Consider the following 18,103-nt stretch of genomic DNA (forward strand, 5'->3'; position numbering starts at 1 on the left):
GCATACATTCAGAAAATGAGTATGGCACATGGGCATAATATGAGATGATTGAATGCACATGAGAAGTGAAGTACACGAGCCACTGTGTGACGATGATGATGATGATGATGATGATGATGATGATGAAAGTGAGCGTCAGAGATGTTAGTGGTCCCTCTTTATGTTCTATGTGATGATTATCAGTTTCATTAGGTAAGACTTCATTATCCAGAAATGTGTGTTTCTGATGAAGGCATCATGTAAATTGTGATATACATGAACTTGAGTGTAGTCATGTGTACACGGTGACTTGAACTGGGTCTGTCTCACCTATAAAGAGCCTCTGTGTGGCTGCTCTCCTCGTTTACGGCCATACCACTCTGAACACGCCCGATCTCGTCTGATCTGGGAAGCTAAGCGGTGTCGGGCCAGGTTAGTACTTGGATGGGAGACCGCCTGGGAATACCCGGTGCCGTAAGCATTTTGGCCCTCTGAGCAGCAGGCCTCACCTGGTCTTCCTCCCTCATGTTTCACTCCCTCTGTCAACACGCAATTTCCCTCGGGAGAATAAAGTTGTATCTTATCTTATCTGAAATGTTAGTGTTCTTCTGATGAAGGCATCATGTAAATTGTGATATACATGAACTTGAGTGTAGTCATGTGTACACGGTGACTTGAACTGGGTCTGTCTCACCTATAAAGAGCCTCTGTGTGGCTGCTCTCATTGTTTACGGCCATACCACTCTGAACACGCCTGATCTCGTCTGATCTCGGAAGCTAAGCAGCGTCGGGCCAGGTTAGTACTTGGATGGGAGACCGCCTGGGAATACCCGGTGCCGTAAGCATTTTGGCCCTCTGAGCAGCAGGCCTCACCTGGTCCTCCTCCCTCATGTTTCACTCCCTCTGTGAACAACCAATGTCCCTCGGGAGAATAAAGTGGTATCTTATCTTATCTTATATGAAAGCATACATTCAGAAAATGAGTATTGCACATGGGCATAATATGAGATGATTGAATGCACATGGGGAGTGAAGTACAGGAGCCACTGTGTGACGATGATGATGATGATGATGATGATGATGATGAGGATAAAAGTGAGCGTCAGAGATGTAAGTGGTCCCTCTGTATGTTCTATGTGATGATTATCAGTTTCATTAGGTAAGACTTTATTATCCAGAAATGTGTGTTTCTGATGAAGGCATCATGTAAATTGTGATATACATGAACTTGAGTGTAGTCATGTGTACACGGTGACTTGAACTGGGTCTGTCTCACCTATAAAGAGCCTCTGTGTGGCTGCTCTCCTCGTTTACGGCCATACCACTCTGAACACGCCCGATCTCGTCTGATCTCGGAAGCTAATCAGCGTCGGGCCATGTTAGTACTTGGATGGGAGACCGCCTGGGAATACCCGGTGCCGTAAGCATTTTGGCCCTCTGACCAGCAGGCCTCACCTGGTCCTCCTCCCTCATGTTTCACTCCCTCTGTGAACACGCAATTTCCCTCGGGAGAATAAAGTTGTATCTTATCTTATCTTATATGAAAGCATACATTCAGAAAATGATTATGGCACATGGGCATAATATGAGATGATTGAATGCACATGAGAAGTGAAGTACACGAGCCACTGTGTGACGATGATGATGATGATGATGATGATGATGATGATGAAAGTGAGCGTCAGAGATGTTAGTGGTCCCTCTTTATGTTCTATGTGATGATTATCAGTTTCATTAGGTAAGACTTCATTATCCAGAAATGTGTGTTTCTGATGAAGGCATCATGTAAATTGTGATATACATGAACTTGAGTGTAGTCATGTGTACACGGTGACTTGAACTGGGTCTGTCTCACCTATAAAGAGCCTCTGTGTGGCTGCTCTCCTCGTTTACGGCCATACCACTCTGAACACGCCCGATCTCGTCTGATCTCGGAAGCTAAGCAGCGTCGGGCCAGGTTAGCACTTGGATGGGAGACCGCCTGGGAATACCTGGTGCAGTAAGCATTTTGGCCCTCTGAGCAGCAGGCCTCACCTGGTCCTCCTCCCTCATGTTTCACTCCCTCTGAGAACACGCAATTTCCCTCGGGAGAATAAAGTTGTATCTTATCTTATCAGAAATGTTAGTGCTCTTCTGATGAAGGCATCATGTAAATTGTGATATACATGAACTTGAGTGTAGTCATGTGTACACGGTGACTTGAACTGGGTCTGTCTCACCTATAAAGAGCCTCTGTGTGGCTGCTCTCCTCGTTTACGGCCATACCACTCTGAACACGCCCGGTCTCGTCTGATCTCGGAAGCTAATCAGCGTCGGGCCAGGTTAGTACTTGGATGGGAGACCGCCTGGGAATACCCGGTGCCGTAAGCATTTTGGCCCTCTGAGCAGCAGGCCTCACCTGGTCCTCCTCCCTCATGTTTCACTCCCTCTGTCAACACGCAATTTCCCTCGGGAGAATAAAGTTGTATCTTATCTTATCTGAAATGTTAGTGTTCTTCTGATGAAGGCATCATGTAAATTGTGATATACATGAACTTGAGTGTAGTCATGCGTACACGGTGACTTGAACTGGGTCTGTCTCACCTATAAAGAGCCTCTGTGTGGCTGCTCTCCTCGTTTACGGCCATACCACTCTGAACACGCCTGATCTCGTCTGATCTCGGAAGCTAAGCAGCGTCGGGCCAGGTTAGTACTTGGATGGGAGACCGCCTGGGAATACCCGCTGCTGTAAGCATTTTGGCCCTCTGAGCAGCAGGCCTCACCTGGTCCTCCTCCCTCATGTTTCACTCCCTTTGTCAACAACCAATGTCCCTCGGGAGAATAAAGTTGTATCTTATCTTATCTTATATGAAAGCATACATTCATAAAATGAGTATTGCACATGGGCATAATATGAGATGATTGAATGCACATGGGGAGTAAAGTACAGGAGCCACTGTGTGACGATGATGATGATGATGATGATGATGATGATGATGAGGATAAAAGTGAGCGTCAGAGATGTAAGTGGTCCCTCTGTATGTTCTATGTGATGATTATCAGTTTCATTAGGTAAGACTTTATTATCCAGAAATGTGTGTTTCTGATGAAGGAATCATGTAAATGGTGATATACATGAACTTGAGTGTAGTCATGTGTACACGGTGACTTGAACTGGGTCTGTCTCACCTATAAAGAGCCTCTGTGTGGCTGCTCTCCTCATTTACGGACATACCACTCTGAACACGCCCGATCTCGTCTGATCTCGGAAGCTAATCAGCGTCGGGCCAGGTTAGTACTTGGATGGGAGACAGCCTGGGAATACCCGGTGCAGTAAGCATTTTGGCCCTCTGAGCCGCAGGCCTCACCTGGTCCTCCTCGTTTCACTCCCTCTGTGAACACGCAATTTCCCTCGGGAGAATAAAGTTGTATCTTATCTTATCAGAAATGTTAGTGTTCTTCTGATGAAGGCATCATGTAAATTGTGATATACATGAACTTGAGTGTAGTCATGTGTACACGGTGACTTGAACTGGGTCTGTCTCACCTATAAAGAGCCTCTGTGTGGCTGCGCTCCTCGTTTACGGCCATACCACTCTGAACACGGAAGTAAGAGGAGGTGTGTGTGAGCTCCAGGCGTGCGTGTATTTTGACTGATCCTGTGCGGCAATTTTGATTTTGAGTTTAAACTGTGGCGTTTCTTTAAGCCCAGATTTTTCGTTTCTTTGATAGCTCGGTTTTTGGAGCCACCCCCAGCAGTTTTGACTGTCTGGGGGACACTTTAAGTTATTTGTTTGTTTGGTTTGTGTTTTCCTGATGGAAAATAGTTTATACTGTGCTCCAAGTATGGTGAGAACCAGAGGAAAGGGAGCCAGAGTCGCTGCACCGGGCCCGGACCGGACGGCCGAGGCAAACGAGCCGATGGTGAAAGACGATCGGGCGTACAGGACCGTGGACGGTCAGAATATGACGGGAGAAATGGAGGACACACGTGCGGTGACAGCTCCTGACGTAGCCGAAAATGCGGAAGGAGGAAGAGGGCAGGAGAGAGAAATCATCAGAGAGGAAGAGATACGGATTATTAAGGATAAAGCTGAAGAGTTTCAGCAAAATTTAACGCTCGCGCTGGAGCTGATTGGAGAAGATAAAGTGACCGCAATGGAGCTGATCCAGGCAATACAAGACACTTGTGGGAAAATCATCGCCTGCCGGTACACGGGCAGAAATAAATATGAGATCACAATGAATCACCCGAAGGGGAAAGAAAGACTATTGGACGGCATAAAAATTGGACAGACCGCGATCATGTCCAAGGAGTTATGTAATGATGAGCTGGTGGTCTCGTTTCTGGGGCTGCCGGCGTATATCACGGACAGCGTCATTCTGGGCAAGCTGAACAGCTGGGTGGTGAGTGCAGTATCCCCGATCATCAGGAGAATGTGGCCGGGAACTAGAATTGCTGACGGAACAAGATACGTGAAAGTTAAATTCACGGAGACGGTCCAATCACTTCCATATTCGACCAAGTTTGAGACGGCTTTTGGAGCAGAGTTCTTCAGAGTTTTGCACGACAAACAGGTGAAAGTGTGCAGACAGTGCATACAGACTGGTCATATCCTGAGGGACTGTCCAGATTTCCTTTGTAGAAAATGTGGAGAGCAGGGGCACTATGCAAGGGAGTGCATGGGCAGAGGGAACAAATGCCAGAGCTGCAAAAAGGAGAGCAGCAGATGTGTTTGTGAGGACGTTGATCATGCTCCAGGGACGGGAGGAAAGCAACGTGAGGAGCAGGAAGAATCGAGAGAGAATATCTCTGAGAGGGAGGAGACCGAGAAGGATCGTGCGGAGGGGGAAGCGGAGAAAGGAAGAGACATACTGGAGTCGGACGGAGAGCAAGGAATGGAGGTGAGAGGATCGACAGCTGAGGTGCCGGGACATGGAGACGCAGCAGAGGGGCAGAGTGTGGATACATCGGAGAGAAAGGAGAGGAAGGTGAAAATTGTTCAACTTCAGCGGCCCCCAGAATCAGACTCAGAGATATGCTTGACGGGGTCTCAAGAGTCGGGGAACTCGGAGTCTGATATGGACCTCGGAAACAGCCAGGAGCTGGGGAAGAGAAGACTGCAATGGATGCTGAAGACAAGGGGATCAAAAAGAGGAAAAAGTAAGACGTGAACTGTAGCATAAAGATGATGGGCCTGATTTATCTCTATGTATTTACAATGTTAAAAATACTATCGCAAAACACAAACGGCTTAAGATGTATTAACAAGATGAGAGATGTTTTAAGGGTGGATACTTTTGACATCCTCTGTGTACAAGAGACTAGGTGGACAAGGGAGTGGAGAAGCTATCTGAGGGATACATGGGCTGGAAAAGTGTGGGCAAACAACGGTGTAAATGGACGAGCCGGAGTCGCTATTTTTGCGAAAGGAGATAAGATCCAAAATGTTAAGGAAATAGTGAAGGATGATGAGGGAAGGGTGATCGGTATTGAATTTATTTACAGGAATGTGCTTTACAAACTTTTGAATATTTATGCACCGAATGAGGACAACAAGCGTGGAATTTTCTTTGATCAACTAAAACCGCATTTGGGAGGGAACATTTGTGTAGTGGGGGATTTTAACTGTGCACTTACGAGGTTGGATATATCAAGCAACAATACATACAAAAGTGATATAAGTAGGAAATCGCTAAATGAGCTTTTTGACTATTTCAACCTGGTAGATCTGTGGAGGGTGCGCAATATGGGAGAAAGGGGCTTTTCCAGACGACAGACGGTTCTGGGGAAACTTAAACAGTCCAGGATTGACTTATGTCTATTAGCATCTGGGCTGGAAAAAAAGATTTCAAAATGCTGGTATGAGTTCACAGGGTTTAGCGATCATGCAAGGTTATGGGTGGAGCTGGGGGAGAAAGAGCACAAAGGTGGAGGGTTATGGTGTTTAAATAACAGTGTTTTGCTGGATGGAAAATATAGGGAGAAAGTTGAAAATCTACCGAAAGAAAGAAAAAGAGAACTGCAGGGTGAGGGTTGTATAAATATGGGGGAGTGGTGGGAGGCGGTGAAATTGCACATCAAAAAAGTGACAATAAACTATTGTAAAAATAAAATGGAGAAGGAAAGAAGGACTGAGTATAGTTTAAGAGACCAGATTAATAAAGAGCTGGAAAGGTCGATTGCAGAGGAAAACTTCAACAATCTAAAATATCTCATGCTGAGAAAACAATTAGATGAGCTTGAGAAGAAACGGAGCAGAGGGGCAGCTATCAGATCAAGGATGAAGGATATTTTAGAAGGGGAAAAGAATACAAGTTTCTTTTTAGGGCTTGAAAAAAGACAGCAAAAGAAAGCTCATCTGCAAAACCTGAAAAATGAAGAGGGTAAGACAATGGAGAAGACAGGGGAAATGCTGGAGGTGGCTCATAAACATTTTAAAAAACTTTTTTCAAAGATGGAGGTAAACTCTACAGACCACAGTGTTTTTGAAGGGATAGAAAAAAAATTAGGGGAAGAGGACAGAGCAGACTGTGATAAAAACATAACAGAGGAAGAATTGGAAAGAGCAATAAATGGTTTGAATAAGAACAAAAGTCCAGGGCTGGATGGGTTATCGGGGGAATTTTACATCACCTTTAAACAGGTGATAAAGCCAATTCTCCTGAGAATCTTTCAATGCATGGAGCGGGAGGAGAAAGCATCTGGGGACTTCTTCACGGGGCTAATCCGAGTGGTGTATAAGAATAAGGGTGACAAAGGGGATTTGGGGAATTATAGGCCAATTAGTCTGCTAAATACAGATTATAAAATACTGGCTAAAATCCTGGCAAACAGATTGAAGGAGGTGATAGGCACAGTGGTGAATCCCTGTCAGTGTTATGGTGTGGTAGGGAGAGACATTAGTGACATCATCTTATGTTATCCATGTCCTGGATCATCGATCCAGGACATCTTTGACAAAATGAATCAGAAGGGAGGGCTGTACATAGGGGTTGATTTAGAGAAGGCGTTTGATAGGGTGGATCATGATTTTTTGTTTAAAACACTGGGAAAGATGGGTTTCGGGGAAGGTTTCACTAAATGGATTAGGTTAATATATAGGAATGCCATCAGTAGGGTGAAAATAAACGGGAGGTTAACTGAGAGCTTCGCTCTGGAGAGGTCAATCAGGCAAGGATGCCCGCTTTCAGCTATGTTATACTCCATAGCGGCAGAACCCTTGTCTGCCCTCATTAGGAGGGACCCAGGGATTTTGGGGATTGAAATGGAAGATAAAACGGACACGAAAATCTACCAGTACGCAGATGACATAAGTATTACGGTTAGGGATGAGAGGAGTGTAGACAGGGTGCTGCAGCATGTAGAGTGCTATGAGAGGGCATCTGGGGCCAAAATCAATGGGGAAAAAACCGAGCTAATGGGCTTTGGTGATGGTTTCGATTGTGTAAATAAATGGAATTTTGTAAAGAGAAATGAAATGGTGAAGGTTTTGGGTGTATACGTAGGTAAGAATCGAGATGCAGCAACAAAACAAACGTGGGGTGAAATAGAGGGAAAAATCAAAATGCGATTGGATTTCTGGTCCGGGAGGAAATTGAATCTAAGGGGTAAAGTGATAGTAACTAACGCCCTCCTCCTGTCCAAGTGTCAGTATGCGCTAAGAGTCTGTGAAATGCCGGACAGGGTAATAGGAAAGCTGAATGACATGATGAGTGCTTTCATCTGGAATAAAAAACAGCATTTGATAGCCAGGAAGGTGCTCATCAATGGGCAGAAGGAGGGCGGTTTGAAATTGGTGGACCTGAAAAGTAAAAAGCTTAGTGCACGGATTCGACTGTTAGGGAAATTTATGGGAAACGCAAAGATTTACGCGTGGCAGAAGTGCCTCGACTCTTGCCTACAGGGGTGGGATAATAGAGGAGTGTTTAATCTATGTAGGGAAACGGAGCAAAGGGAAAGAGCACAGGTTAATGCATTTACAGGGGAAATACTTGAAGCGTGGAATATTTTACTGGGGGATTTAAAGTTTAGATGTGAGACTGCGGAGCAGGTGTTACACCAACCAGTTTTCAGAAATCCGGCAATAAGGTGTCAGGGGAAGGTATTTTCAGGGAGGTACTTGGAGGAACTAGGTTTAAATCAGGTGAAGCACTTTATCCAAAGAGGTGGTGGATTTCTGCAGGAGGAAGTAATCCAGGAGGTCAGGGGAAGATTAGGGAAAGTGAGACCAATAGAGATCAAAAGACTATGCCAGAGAATTTTAGAGGGGTTACCTCGTAGCTGGGTGGCGCTGGTGAAGGGGAGGAGGGCAGAGAAGGCTCTGGAGTTGGTCAGTTTCTCCCTCATCCAAGGAGGGAAAGAGCATGACATACGATCAGTTAACTCCAAGATACTATATAGAGTGTTTTTGGGAAAGGAAAAGAAGAAAGCGGCAGCTGAGGAAGTATGGCTAAGGCAGTTCCATGGGCTTCAGAGGGAGCACATTTGGTCAGATCTAAATGTGAAGTTCATTTCATCAGAGTGCTTTGATACAAATTTCAGGCTCAGACACAATAGAATATTTGTCAATTTGGTGCTAAACCAGATAAATAGACTCAACAGCAAGGTTTGTGATATATGTGAGGTGGAAGTGGAGACATTTAGGCACTTTATTTTTGAATGTAAGGAGTTAAAAGTGTTTTTTGAGAAACTGGACCAATGCTTTCAAAAATGTAGAGTCACAATCACGGAAAAGGAAAAATGGGAGAGGTTTTTTCTATTTGGGTATAAGGAAAGGAAAGCAGGGGTGAACAAATGGCTTATCAATTACATTCTGAGTTATGCCAAACATGTCATCAGACTTCGGAGAAACTATTCACATTTCGAGGACAAAAAAGTGAACATCTGGAGATTTTTCTGTAACTTTATGAAAAGGAATGTGAGTCTGCTGTGGGATGGTGGGGACAAGACTTTCAAACAAAAGGTGCTGGAAGATAACTGTCTATTTGTGTGTGGAAATCAGGGTGGGGTGCAAATGTCAATAGGTCAAGGGTGAGGGGTGATGGGTGAAGGAAAAAAAAAGAAAAAAAAAAAAGATGTGATGAATGGTGTTATGGATTGTTGGAAATAATTTGATTTGATTTGAAATGACTTGTATTTACTTGTGTAAAATGTATTTGTAAAAATATTAATTTTTTTGATAATAAAAGAAAAAAAAAAAAACACGCCTGATCTCGTCTGATCTCGGAAGCTAAGCAGCGTCGGGCCAGGTTCGTACTTGGATGAGAGACCGCCTAGGAATACCCGGTGCCGTAAGCATTTTGGCCCTCTGAGCAGCAGGCCTCACCTGGTCCTCCTCCCTCATGTTTCACTCCCTCTGTCAACACCCAATGTCCCTCGGGAGAATAAAGTTGTATCTTATCTTATCTTATATGAAAGCATACATTCAGAAAATGAGTATGGCACATGGGCATAATATGAGATGATTGAATGCACATGAGAAGTGAAGTACACGAGCCACTGTGTGACGATGATGATGATGATGATGATGATGATGATGATGAAAGTGAGCGTCAGAGATGTTAGTGGTCCCTCTTTATGTTCTATGTGATGATTATCAGTTTCATTAGGTAAGACTTCATTATCCAGAAATGTGTGTTTCTGATGAAGGCATCATGTAAATTGTGATATACATGAACTTGAGTGTAGTCATGTGTACACGGTGACTTGAACTGGGTCTGTCTCACCTATAAAGAGCCTCTGTGTGGCTGCTCTCCTCGTTTACGGCCATACCACTCTGAACACGCCCGATCTCGTCTGATCTGGGAAGCTAAGCAGTGTCGGGCCAGGTTAGTACTTGGATGGGAGACCGCCTGGGAATACCCGGTGCCGTAAGCATTTTGGCCCTCTGAGCAGCAGGCCTCACCTGGTCTTCCTCCCTCATGTTTCACTCCCTCTGTCAACACGCAATTTCCCTCGGGAGAATAAAGTTGTATCTTATCTTATCTGAAATGTTAGTGTTCTTCTGATGAAGGCATCATGTAAATTGTGATATACATGAACTTGAGTGTAGTCATGTGTACACGGTGACTTGAACTGGGTCTGTCTCACCTATAAAGAGCCTCTGTGTGGCTGCTCTCATCGTTTACGGCCATACCACTCTGAACACGCCTGATCTCGTCTGATCTCGGAAGCTAAGCAGCGTCGGGCCAGGTTAGTACTTGGATGGGAGACCGCCTGGGAATACCCGGTGCCGTAAGCATTTTGGCCCTCTGAGCAGCAGGCCTCACCTGGTCCTCCTCCCTCATGTTTCACTCCCTCTGTGAACAACCAATGTCCCTCGGGAGAATAAAGTGGTATCTTATCTTATCTTATATGAAAGCATACATTCAGAAAATGAGTATTGCACATGGGCATAATATGAGATGATTGAATGCACATGGGGAGTGAAGTACAGGAGCCACTGTGTGACGATGATGATGATGATGATGATGATGATGATGAGGATAAAAGTGAGCGTCAGAGATGTAAGTGGTCCCTCTGTATGTTCTATGTGATGATTATCAGTTTCATTAGGTAAGACTTTATTATCCAGAAATGTGTGTTTCTGATGAAGGCATCATGTAAATTGTGATATACATGAACTTGAGTGTAGTCATGTGTACACGGTGACTTGAACTGGGTCTGTCTCACCTATAAAGAGCCTCTGTGTGGCTGCTCTCCTCGTTTACGGCCATACCACTCTGAACACGCCCGATCTCGTCTGATCTCGGAAGCTAATCAGCGTCGGGCCAGGTTAGTACTTGGATGGGAGACCGCCTGGGAATACCCGGTGCCGTAAGCATTTTGGCCCTCTGACCAGCAGGCCTCACCTGGTCCTCCTCCCTCATGTTTCACTCCCTCTGTGAACACGCAATTTCCCTCGGGAGAATAAAGTTGTATCTTATCTTATCTGAAATGTTAGTGTTCTTCTGATGAAGGCATCATGTAAATTGTGATATACATGAACTTGAGTGTAGTCATGTGTACACGGTGACTTGAACTGGGTCTGTCTCACCTATAAAGAGCCTCTGTGTGGCTGCTCTCATCGTTTACGGCCATACCACTCTGAACACGCCTGATCTCGTCTGATCTCCGAAGCTAAGCAGCGTCGGGCCAGGTTAGTACTTGGATGGGAGACCGCCTGGGAATACCCGGTGCCGTAAGCATTTTGGCCCTCTGAGCAGCAGGCCTCACCTGGTCCTCCTCCCTCATGTTTCACTCCCTCTGTGAACAACCAATGTCCCTCGGGAGAATAAAGTGGTATCTTATCTTATCTTATATGAAAGCATACATTCAGAAAATGAGTATGGCACATGGGCATAATATGAGAAGATTGAATGCACATGAGAAGTGAAGTACACGAGCCACTGTGTGATGATGATGATGATGATGATGATGATGATGATGAAAGTGAGCGTCAGAGATGTTAGTGGTCCCTCTTTATGTTCTATGTGATGATTATCAGTTTCATTAGGTAAGACTTCATTATCCAGAAATGTGTGTTTCTGATGAAGGCATCATGTAAATTGTGATATACATGAACTTGAGTGTAGTCATGTGTACACGGTGACTTGAACTGGGTCTGTCTCACCTATAAAGAGCCTCTGTGTGGCTGCTCTCCTCGTTTACGGCCATACCACTCTGAACACGCCCGATCTCGTCTGATCTGGGAAGCTAAGCAGTGTCGGGCCAGGTTAGTACTTGGATGGGAGACTGCCTGGGAATACCCGGTGCCGTAAGCATTTTGGCCCTCTGAGCAGCAGGCCTCACCTGGTCTTCCTCCCTCATGTTTCACTCCCTCTGTCAACACGCAATTTCCCTCGGGAGAATAAAGTTGTATCTTATCTTATCTGAAATGTTAGTGTTCTTCTGATGAAGGCATCATGTAAATTGTGATATACATGAACTTGAGTGTAGTCATGTGTACACGGTGACTTGAACTGGGTCTGTCTCACCTATAAAGAGCCTCTGTGTGGCTGCTCTCATCGTTTACGGCCATACCACTCTGAACACGCCTGATCTCGTCTGATCTCGGAAGCTAAGCAGCGTCGGGCCAGGTTAGTACTTGGATGGGAGACCGCCTGGGAATACCCGGTGCCGTAAGCATTTTGGCCCTCTGAGCAGCAGGCCTCACCTGGTCCTCCTCCCTCATGTTTCACTCCCTCTGTGAACAACCAATGTCCCTCGGGAGAATAAAGTGGTATCTTATCTTATCTTATATGAAAGCATACATTCAGAAAATGAGTATTGCACATGGGCATAATATGAGATGATTGAATGCACATGGGGAGTGAAGTACAGGAGCCACTGTGTGACGATGATGATGATGATGATGATGATGATGATGAGGATAAAAGTGAGCGTCAGAGATGTAAGTGGTCCCTCTGTATGTTCTATGTGATGATTATCAGTTTCATTAGGTAAGACTTTATTATCCAGAAATGTGTGTTTCTGATGAAGGCATCATGTAAATTGTGATATACATGAACTTGAGTGTAGTCATGTGTACACGGTGACTTGAACTGGGTCTGTCTCACCTATAAAGAGCCTCTGTGTGGCTGCTCTCCTCGTTTACGGCCATACCACTCTGAACACGCCCGATCTCGTCTGATCTCGGAAGCTAATCAGCGTCGGGCCAGGTTAGTACTTGGATGGGAGACCGCCTGGGAATACCCGGTGCCGTAAGCATTTTGGCCCTCTGACCAGCAGGCCTCACCTGGTCCTCCTCCCTCATGTTTCACTCCCTCTGTGAACACGCAATTTCCCTCGGGAGAATAAAGTTGTATCTTATCTTATCTGAAATGTTAGTGTTCTTCTGATGAAGGCATCATGTAAATTGTGATATACATGAACTTGAGTGTAGTCATGTGTACACGGTGACTTGAACTGGGTCTGTCTCACCTATAAAGAGCCTCTGTGTGGCTGCTCTCATCGTTTACGGCCATACCACTCTGAACACGCCTGATCTCGTCTGATCTCCGAAGCTAAGCAGCGTCGGGCCAGGTTAGTACTTGGATGGGAGACCGCCTGGGAATACCCGGTGCCGTAAGCATTTTGGCCCTCTGAGCAGCAGGCCTCACCTGGTCCTCCTCCCTCATGTTTCACTCCCTCTGTGAACAACCAATGTCCCTCGGGAGAATAAAGTGGTATCTTATCTTATCTTATATGAAAGCATACATTCAGAAAATGAGTATTGCACATGGGCATAATATGAGAAGATTGAATGCACATGAGAAGTGAAGTACACGAGCCACTGTGTGATGATGATGATGATGATGATGATGATGATGATGAAAGTGAGGGTCAGAGATGTTAGTGGTCCCTCTTTATGTTCTATGTGATGATTATCAGTTACATTAGGTAAGACTTCATTATCCAGAAATGTGTGTTTCTGATGAAGGCATCATGTAAATTGTGATATACATGAACTTGAGTGTAGTCATGTGTACACGGTGACTTGAACTGGGTCTGTCTCACCTATAAAGAGCCTCTGTGTGGCTGCTCTCCTCGTTTAAGGCCGTACCACTCTGAACACGCACAATCTCGGATGCTAAGCAGCGTCGGGCCAGGTTAGTACTTGGATGGGAGACCGCCTGGGAATACCCGGTGCCGTAAGCATTTTGGCCCTCTGAGCAGCAGGCCTCACCTGGTCCTCCTCCCTCATGTTTCACTCCCTCTGTCAACACGCAATTTCCCTCGGGAGAATAAAGTTGTATCTTATCTTTTCTGAAATGTTAGTGTTCTTCTGATGAAGGCATCATGTAAATCGTGATATACATGAACTTGAGTGTAGTCATGTGTACACGGTGACTTGAACTGGGTCTGTCTCACCTATAAAGAGCCTCTGTGTGGCTGCTCTTCTCGTTTACGGCCATACCACTCTGAACACGCCCGATCTCGTCTGATCTCGGAAGCTAAGCAGCGTCGGGCCAGGTTAGCACTTGGATGGGAGACCGCCTGGGAATACCTGGTGCAGTAAGCATTTTGGCCCTCTGAGCAGCAGGCCTCACCTGGTCCTCCTCCCTCATGTTTCACTCCCTCTGAGAACACGCAATTTCCCTCGGGAGAATAAAGTTGTATCTTATCTTATCAGAAATGTTAGTGTTCTTCTGATGAAGGCATCATGTAAATTGTGATATACATGAACTTGAGTGTAGTCATGTGTACACGGTGACTTGAACTGGGTCTGTCTCACCTATAAAGAGCCTCTGTGTGGCTGCTCTCCTCGTTTACGGCCATACCACTCGAACACGCCCGGTCTCGTCTGATCTCGGAAGCTAATCAGCGTCGGGCCAGGTTAGTACTTGGATGGGAGACCGCCTGGGAATACCCGGTGCCGTAAGCATTTTGGCCCTCTGAGCAGCAGGCCTCACCTGGTCCTCCTCCCTCATGTTTCACTCCCTCTGTCAACACGCAATTTCCCTCAGGAGAATAAAGTTGTATCTTATCTTATCTGAAATGTTAGTGTTCTTCTGATGAAGGCATCATGTAAATTGTGATATACATGAACTTGAGTGTAGTCATGCGTACACGGTGACTTGAACTGGGTCTGTCTCACCTATAAAGAGCCTCTGTGTGGCTGCTCTCCTCGTTTACGGCCATACCACTCTGAACACGCCTGATCTCGTCTGATCTCGGAAGCTAAGCAGCGTCGGGCCAGGTTAGTACTTGGATGGGAGACCGCCTGGGAATACCCGCTGCCGTAAGCATTTTGGCCCTCTGAGCAGCAGGCCTCACCTGGTCCTCCTCCCTCATGTTTCACTCCCTTTGTCAACAACCAATGTCCCTCGGGAGAATAAAGTTGTATCTTATCTTATCTTATATGAAAGCATACATTCAGAAAATGAGTATTGCACATGGGCATAATATGAGATGATTGAATGCACATGGGGAGTAAAGTACAGGAGCCACTGTGTGACGATGATGATGATGATGATGATGATGATGATGAGGATAAAAGTGAGCGTCAGAGATGTAAGTGGTCCCTCTGTATGTTCTATGTGATGATTATCAGTTTCATTAGGTAAGACTTTATTATCCAGAAATGTGTGTTTCTGATGAAGGCATCATGTAAATTGTGATATACATGAACTTGAGTGTAGTCATGCGTACACGGTGACTTGAACTGGGTCTGTCTCACCTATAAAGAGCCTCTGTGTGGCTGCTCTCCTCGTTTACGGCCATACCACTCTGAACACGCACGATCTCTTCTGATCTCGGAAGCTAATCAGCGTCGGGCCAGGTTAGTACTTAGATGGGAGACCGCTTGGGAATACCCGGTGCCGTAAGCATTTTGGCCCTCTGAGCAGCAGGCCTCACCTGGTCCTCCTCCCTCATGTTACACTCCCTCTGTCAACACGCAATTTCCCTCGGGAGAATAAAGTTGTATCTTATCTTATCTTATATGAAAGCATACATTCAGAAAATGAGTATTGCACATGGGCATAATATGAGAAGATTGAATGCACATGAGAAGTGAAGTACACGAGCCACTGTGTGACGATGATGATGATGATGATGATGATGATGATGATGATGATGAAAGTGCGCAGCATCCAGGCAGAAATGCCATCAATGTGTGTAAATTTGGGGCAAATTGGGGAATATTGAAAATTTTCTAAAAATGTTGACCCGGGTCATCAATTTTTGAAACTGGAGAAAACTTTAAAAGCCAATATCTGTGACAAGGAAGGAGATAGAGAGCTAAAATTGCAGACGCAGCATCCAGGCAGAAATGCCATCAATGTGTGTAAATTTGGGGCAAATTGGGGAATATTGAAAATTTTCTAAAAATGTGGTCATCGATTTTTGAAACTGGAGATACTTGAAAAGCCCATATCTGTGACAAGGAAGGAGATAGAGAGCTAAAATTTCAGACGCAGCATCCAGGCAGAAATGCCATCAATGTGTGTAAATTGGGGCAAATTGGGGAATATTGAAAATTTTGGAAAAAAGTTGACACCCGGGTCATCGATTTTTGAAACTGGAGAAAACTTTAAAAGCCCATATCTGTGACAAGGAAGGAGATAGAGAGCTAAAATTTCAGACGCAGCATCCAGACAGAAATGCCATCAATTTGTGTAAATTTGGGGCAAATTGGGGAATATTGAAAATTTTCTAAAAATGTTGACCCGCGGGTCATCGATTCTTGAAACTAGAGAAAACTTGAAAAGCCCATATCTGTGAAAAGGAAGGAGATAGAGGCTTCTGTGTTCTTCTGATGAAGGCATCATGTAAATTGTGATATACATGAACTTGAGTGTAGTCATGTGTACACGGTGACTTGAACTGGGTCTGTCTCACCTATAAAGAGCCTCTGTGTGGCTGCGCTCCTCGTTTACGGCCATACCACTCTGAACACGGAAGTAAGAGGAGGTGTGTGTGAGCTCCAGGCGTGCGTGTATTTTGACTGATCCTGTGCGGCAATTTTGATTTTGAGTTTAAACTGTGGCGTTTCTTTAAGCCCAGATTTTTCGTTTCTTTGATAGCTCGGTTTTTGGAGCCACCCCCAGCAGTTTTGACTGTCTGGGGGACACTTTAAGTTATTTGTTTGTTTGGTTTGTGTTTTCCTGATGGAAAATAGTTTATACTGTGCTCCAAGTATGGTGAGAACCAGAGGAAAGGGAGCCAGAGTCGCTGCACCGGGCCCGGACCGGACGGCCGAGGCAAACGAGCCGATGGTGAAAGACGATCGGGCGTACAGGACCGTGGACGGTCAGAATATGACGGGAGAAATGGAGGACACACGTGCGGTGACAGCTCCTGACGTAGCCGAAAATGCGGAAGGAGGAAGAGGGCAGGAGAGAGAAATCATCAGAGAGGAAGAGATACGGATTATTAAGGATAAAGCTGAAGAGTTTCAGCAAAATTTAACGCTCGCGCTGGAGCTGATTGGAGAAGATAAAGTGACCGCAATGGAGCTGATCCAGGCAATACAAGACACTTGTGGGAAAATCATCGCCTGCCGGTACACGGGCAGAAATAAATATGAGATCACAATGAATCACCCGAAGGGGAAAGAAAGACTATTGGACGGCATAAAAATTGGACAGACCGCGATCATGTCCAAGGAGTTATGTAATGATGAGCTGGTGGTCTCGTTTCTGGGGCTGCCGGCGTATATCACGGACAGCGTCATTCTGGGCAAGCTGAACAGCTGGGGAGTGAGTGCAGTATCCCCGATCATCAGGAGAATGTGGCCGGGAACTAGAATTGCTGACGGAACAAGATACGTGAAAGTTAAATTCACGGAGACGGTCCAATCACTTCCATATTCGACCAAGTTTGAGACGGCTTTTGGAGCAGAGTTCTTCAGAGTTTTGCACGACAAACAGGTGAAAGTGTGCAGACAGTGCATACAGACTGGTCATATCCTGAGGGACTGTCCAGATTTCCTTTGTAGAAAATGTGGAGAGCAGGGGCACTATGCAAGGGAGTGCATGGGCAGAGGGAACAAATGCCAGAGCTGCAAAAAGGAGAGCAGCAGATGTGTTTGTGAGGACGTTGATCATGCTCCAGGGACGGGAGGAAAGCAACGTGAGGAGCAGGAAGAATCGAGAGAGAATATCTCTGAGAGGGAGGAGACCGAGAAGGATCGTGCGGAGGGGGAAGCGGAGAAAGGAAGAGACATACTGGAGTCGGACGGAGAGCAAGGAATGGAGATGAGAGGATCGACAGCTGAGGTGCCGGGACATGGAGACGCAGCAGAGGGGCAGAGTGTGGATACATCGGAGAGAAAGGAGAGGAAGGTGAAAATTGTTCAACTTCAGCGGCCCCCAGAATCAGACTCAGAGATATGCTTGACGGGGTCTCAAGAGTCGGGGAACTCGGAGTCTGATATGGACCTCGGAAACAGCCAGGAGCTGGGGAAGAGAAGACTGCAATGGATGCTGAAGACAAGGGGATCAAAAAGAGGAAAAAGTAAGACGTGAACTGTAGCATAAAGATGATGGGCCTGATTTATCTCTATGTATTTACAATGTTAAAAATACTATCGCAAAACACAAACGGCTTAAGATGTATTAACAAGATGAGAGATGTTTTAAGGGTGGATACTTTTGACATCCTCTGTGTACAAGAGACTAGGTGGACAAGGGAGTGGAGAAGCTATCTGAGGGATAC

The 18,103-nt window shown here is 45.6% G+C and overlaps 17 non-coding genes and 2 pseudogenes across 17 annotated transcripts; all 19 read left to right on the plus strand.

The window, feature by feature from the left end:
* The first annotated feature begins 341 nt into the window (after window positions 1-341).
* LOC142999773 (5S ribosomal RNA) lies at window positions 342-460 on the plus strand. The gene has a single exon (XR_012963445.1). It is a non-coding gene; the product is annotated as a 5S ribosomal RNA (ribosomal RNA).
* A 245-nt stretch (window positions 461-705) lies between these two features.
* On the plus strand, window positions 706-824 carry LOC142999870 (5S ribosomal RNA). The gene has a single exon (XR_012963540.1). It is a non-coding gene; the product is annotated as a 5S ribosomal RNA (ribosomal RNA).
* Window positions 825-1,287: 463 nt separating this feature from the next.
* LOC142999789 (5S ribosomal RNA) lies at window positions 1,288-1,406 on the plus strand. The gene has a single exon (XR_012963461.1). It is a non-coding gene; the product is annotated as a 5S ribosomal RNA (ribosomal RNA).
* A 460-nt stretch (window positions 1,407-1,866) lies between these two features.
* On the plus strand, window positions 1,867-1,985 carry LOC142999835 (5S ribosomal RNA). The gene has a single exon (XR_012963506.1). It is a non-coding gene; the product is annotated as a 5S ribosomal RNA (ribosomal RNA).
* Window positions 1,986-2,230: 245 nt separating this feature from the next.
* Window positions 2,231-2,349, plus strand: LOC142999719 (5S ribosomal RNA). Its single transcript, XR_012963393.1, has one exon. It is a non-coding gene; the product is annotated as a 5S ribosomal RNA (ribosomal RNA).
* A 245-nt stretch (window positions 2,350-2,594) lies between these two features.
* LOC142999827 (5S ribosomal RNA) lies at window positions 2,595-2,713 on the plus strand. Its single transcript, XR_012963498.1, has one exon. It is a non-coding gene; the product is annotated as a 5S ribosomal RNA (ribosomal RNA).
* Window positions 2,714-3,179: 466 nt separating this feature from the next.
* On the plus strand, window positions 3,180-3,298 carry LOC142999960 (5S ribosomal RNA; annotated as a pseudogene).
* A 6,421-nt stretch (window positions 3,299-9,719) lies between these two features.
* LOC142999739 (5S ribosomal RNA) lies at window positions 9,720-9,838 on the plus strand. Its single transcript, XR_012963413.1, has one exon. It is a non-coding gene; the product is annotated as a 5S ribosomal RNA (ribosomal RNA).
* Window positions 9,839-10,083: 245 nt separating this feature from the next.
* LOC142999881 (5S ribosomal RNA) lies at window positions 10,084-10,202 on the plus strand. Its single transcript, XR_012963551.1, has one exon. It is a non-coding gene; the product is annotated as a 5S ribosomal RNA (ribosomal RNA).
* A 463-nt stretch (window positions 10,203-10,665) lies between these two features.
* Window positions 10,666-10,784, plus strand: LOC142999993 (5S ribosomal RNA). The gene has a single exon (XR_012963587.1). It is a non-coding gene; the product is annotated as a 5S ribosomal RNA (ribosomal RNA).
* Window positions 10,785-11,029: 245 nt separating this feature from the next.
* Window positions 11,030-11,148, plus strand: LOC142999695 (5S ribosomal RNA). The gene has a single exon (XR_012963369.1). It is a non-coding gene; the product is annotated as a 5S ribosomal RNA (ribosomal RNA).
* A 457-nt stretch (window positions 11,149-11,605) lies between these two features.
* Window positions 11,606-11,724, plus strand: LOC142999819 (5S ribosomal RNA). Its single transcript, XR_012963490.1, has one exon. It is a non-coding gene; the product is annotated as a 5S ribosomal RNA (ribosomal RNA).
* A 245-nt stretch (window positions 11,725-11,969) lies between these two features.
* LOC142999893 (5S ribosomal RNA) lies at window positions 11,970-12,088 on the plus strand. The gene has a single exon (XR_012963560.1). It is a non-coding gene; the product is annotated as a 5S ribosomal RNA (ribosomal RNA).
* Window positions 12,089-12,551: 463 nt separating this feature from the next.
* LOC142999994 (5S ribosomal RNA) lies at window positions 12,552-12,670 on the plus strand. Its single transcript, XR_012963588.1, has one exon. It is a non-coding gene; the product is annotated as a 5S ribosomal RNA (ribosomal RNA).
* Window positions 12,671-12,915: 245 nt separating this feature from the next.
* Window positions 12,916-13,034, plus strand: LOC142999696 (5S ribosomal RNA). Its single transcript, XR_012963370.1, has one exon. It is a non-coding gene; the product is annotated as a 5S ribosomal RNA (ribosomal RNA).
* An 811-nt stretch (window positions 13,035-13,845) lies between these two features.
* On the plus strand, window positions 13,846-13,964 carry LOC142999837 (5S ribosomal RNA). The gene has a single exon (XR_012963508.1). It is a non-coding gene; the product is annotated as a 5S ribosomal RNA (ribosomal RNA).
* Window positions 13,965-14,209: 245 nt separating this feature from the next.
* On the plus strand, window positions 14,210-14,327 carry LOC142999918 (5S ribosomal RNA; annotated as a pseudogene).
* A 245-nt stretch (window positions 14,328-14,572) lies between these two features.
* Window positions 14,573-14,691, plus strand: LOC142999810 (5S ribosomal RNA). The gene has a single exon (XR_012963481.1). It is a non-coding gene; the product is annotated as a 5S ribosomal RNA (ribosomal RNA).
* A 463-nt stretch (window positions 14,692-15,154) lies between these two features.
* LOC142999856 (5S ribosomal RNA) lies at window positions 15,155-15,273 on the plus strand. The gene has a single exon (XR_012963527.1). It is a non-coding gene; the product is annotated as a 5S ribosomal RNA (ribosomal RNA).
* The last annotated feature ends 2,830 nt before the right edge of the window (window positions 15,274-18,103 follow it).

The sequence above is a fragment of the Genypterus blacodes genome, unplaced genomic scaffold (genome assembly GCF_046128005.1).
Source record: "Genypterus blacodes isolate CSIRO-AG114 ecotype Tasmania unplaced genomic scaffold, CSIRO-AGI_Gbla_v1 ptg000044l_1, whole genome shotgun sequence".
Lineage (NCBI taxonomy): Eukaryota > Metazoa > Chordata > Actinopteri > Ophidiiformes > Ophidiidae > Genypterus > Genypterus blacodes.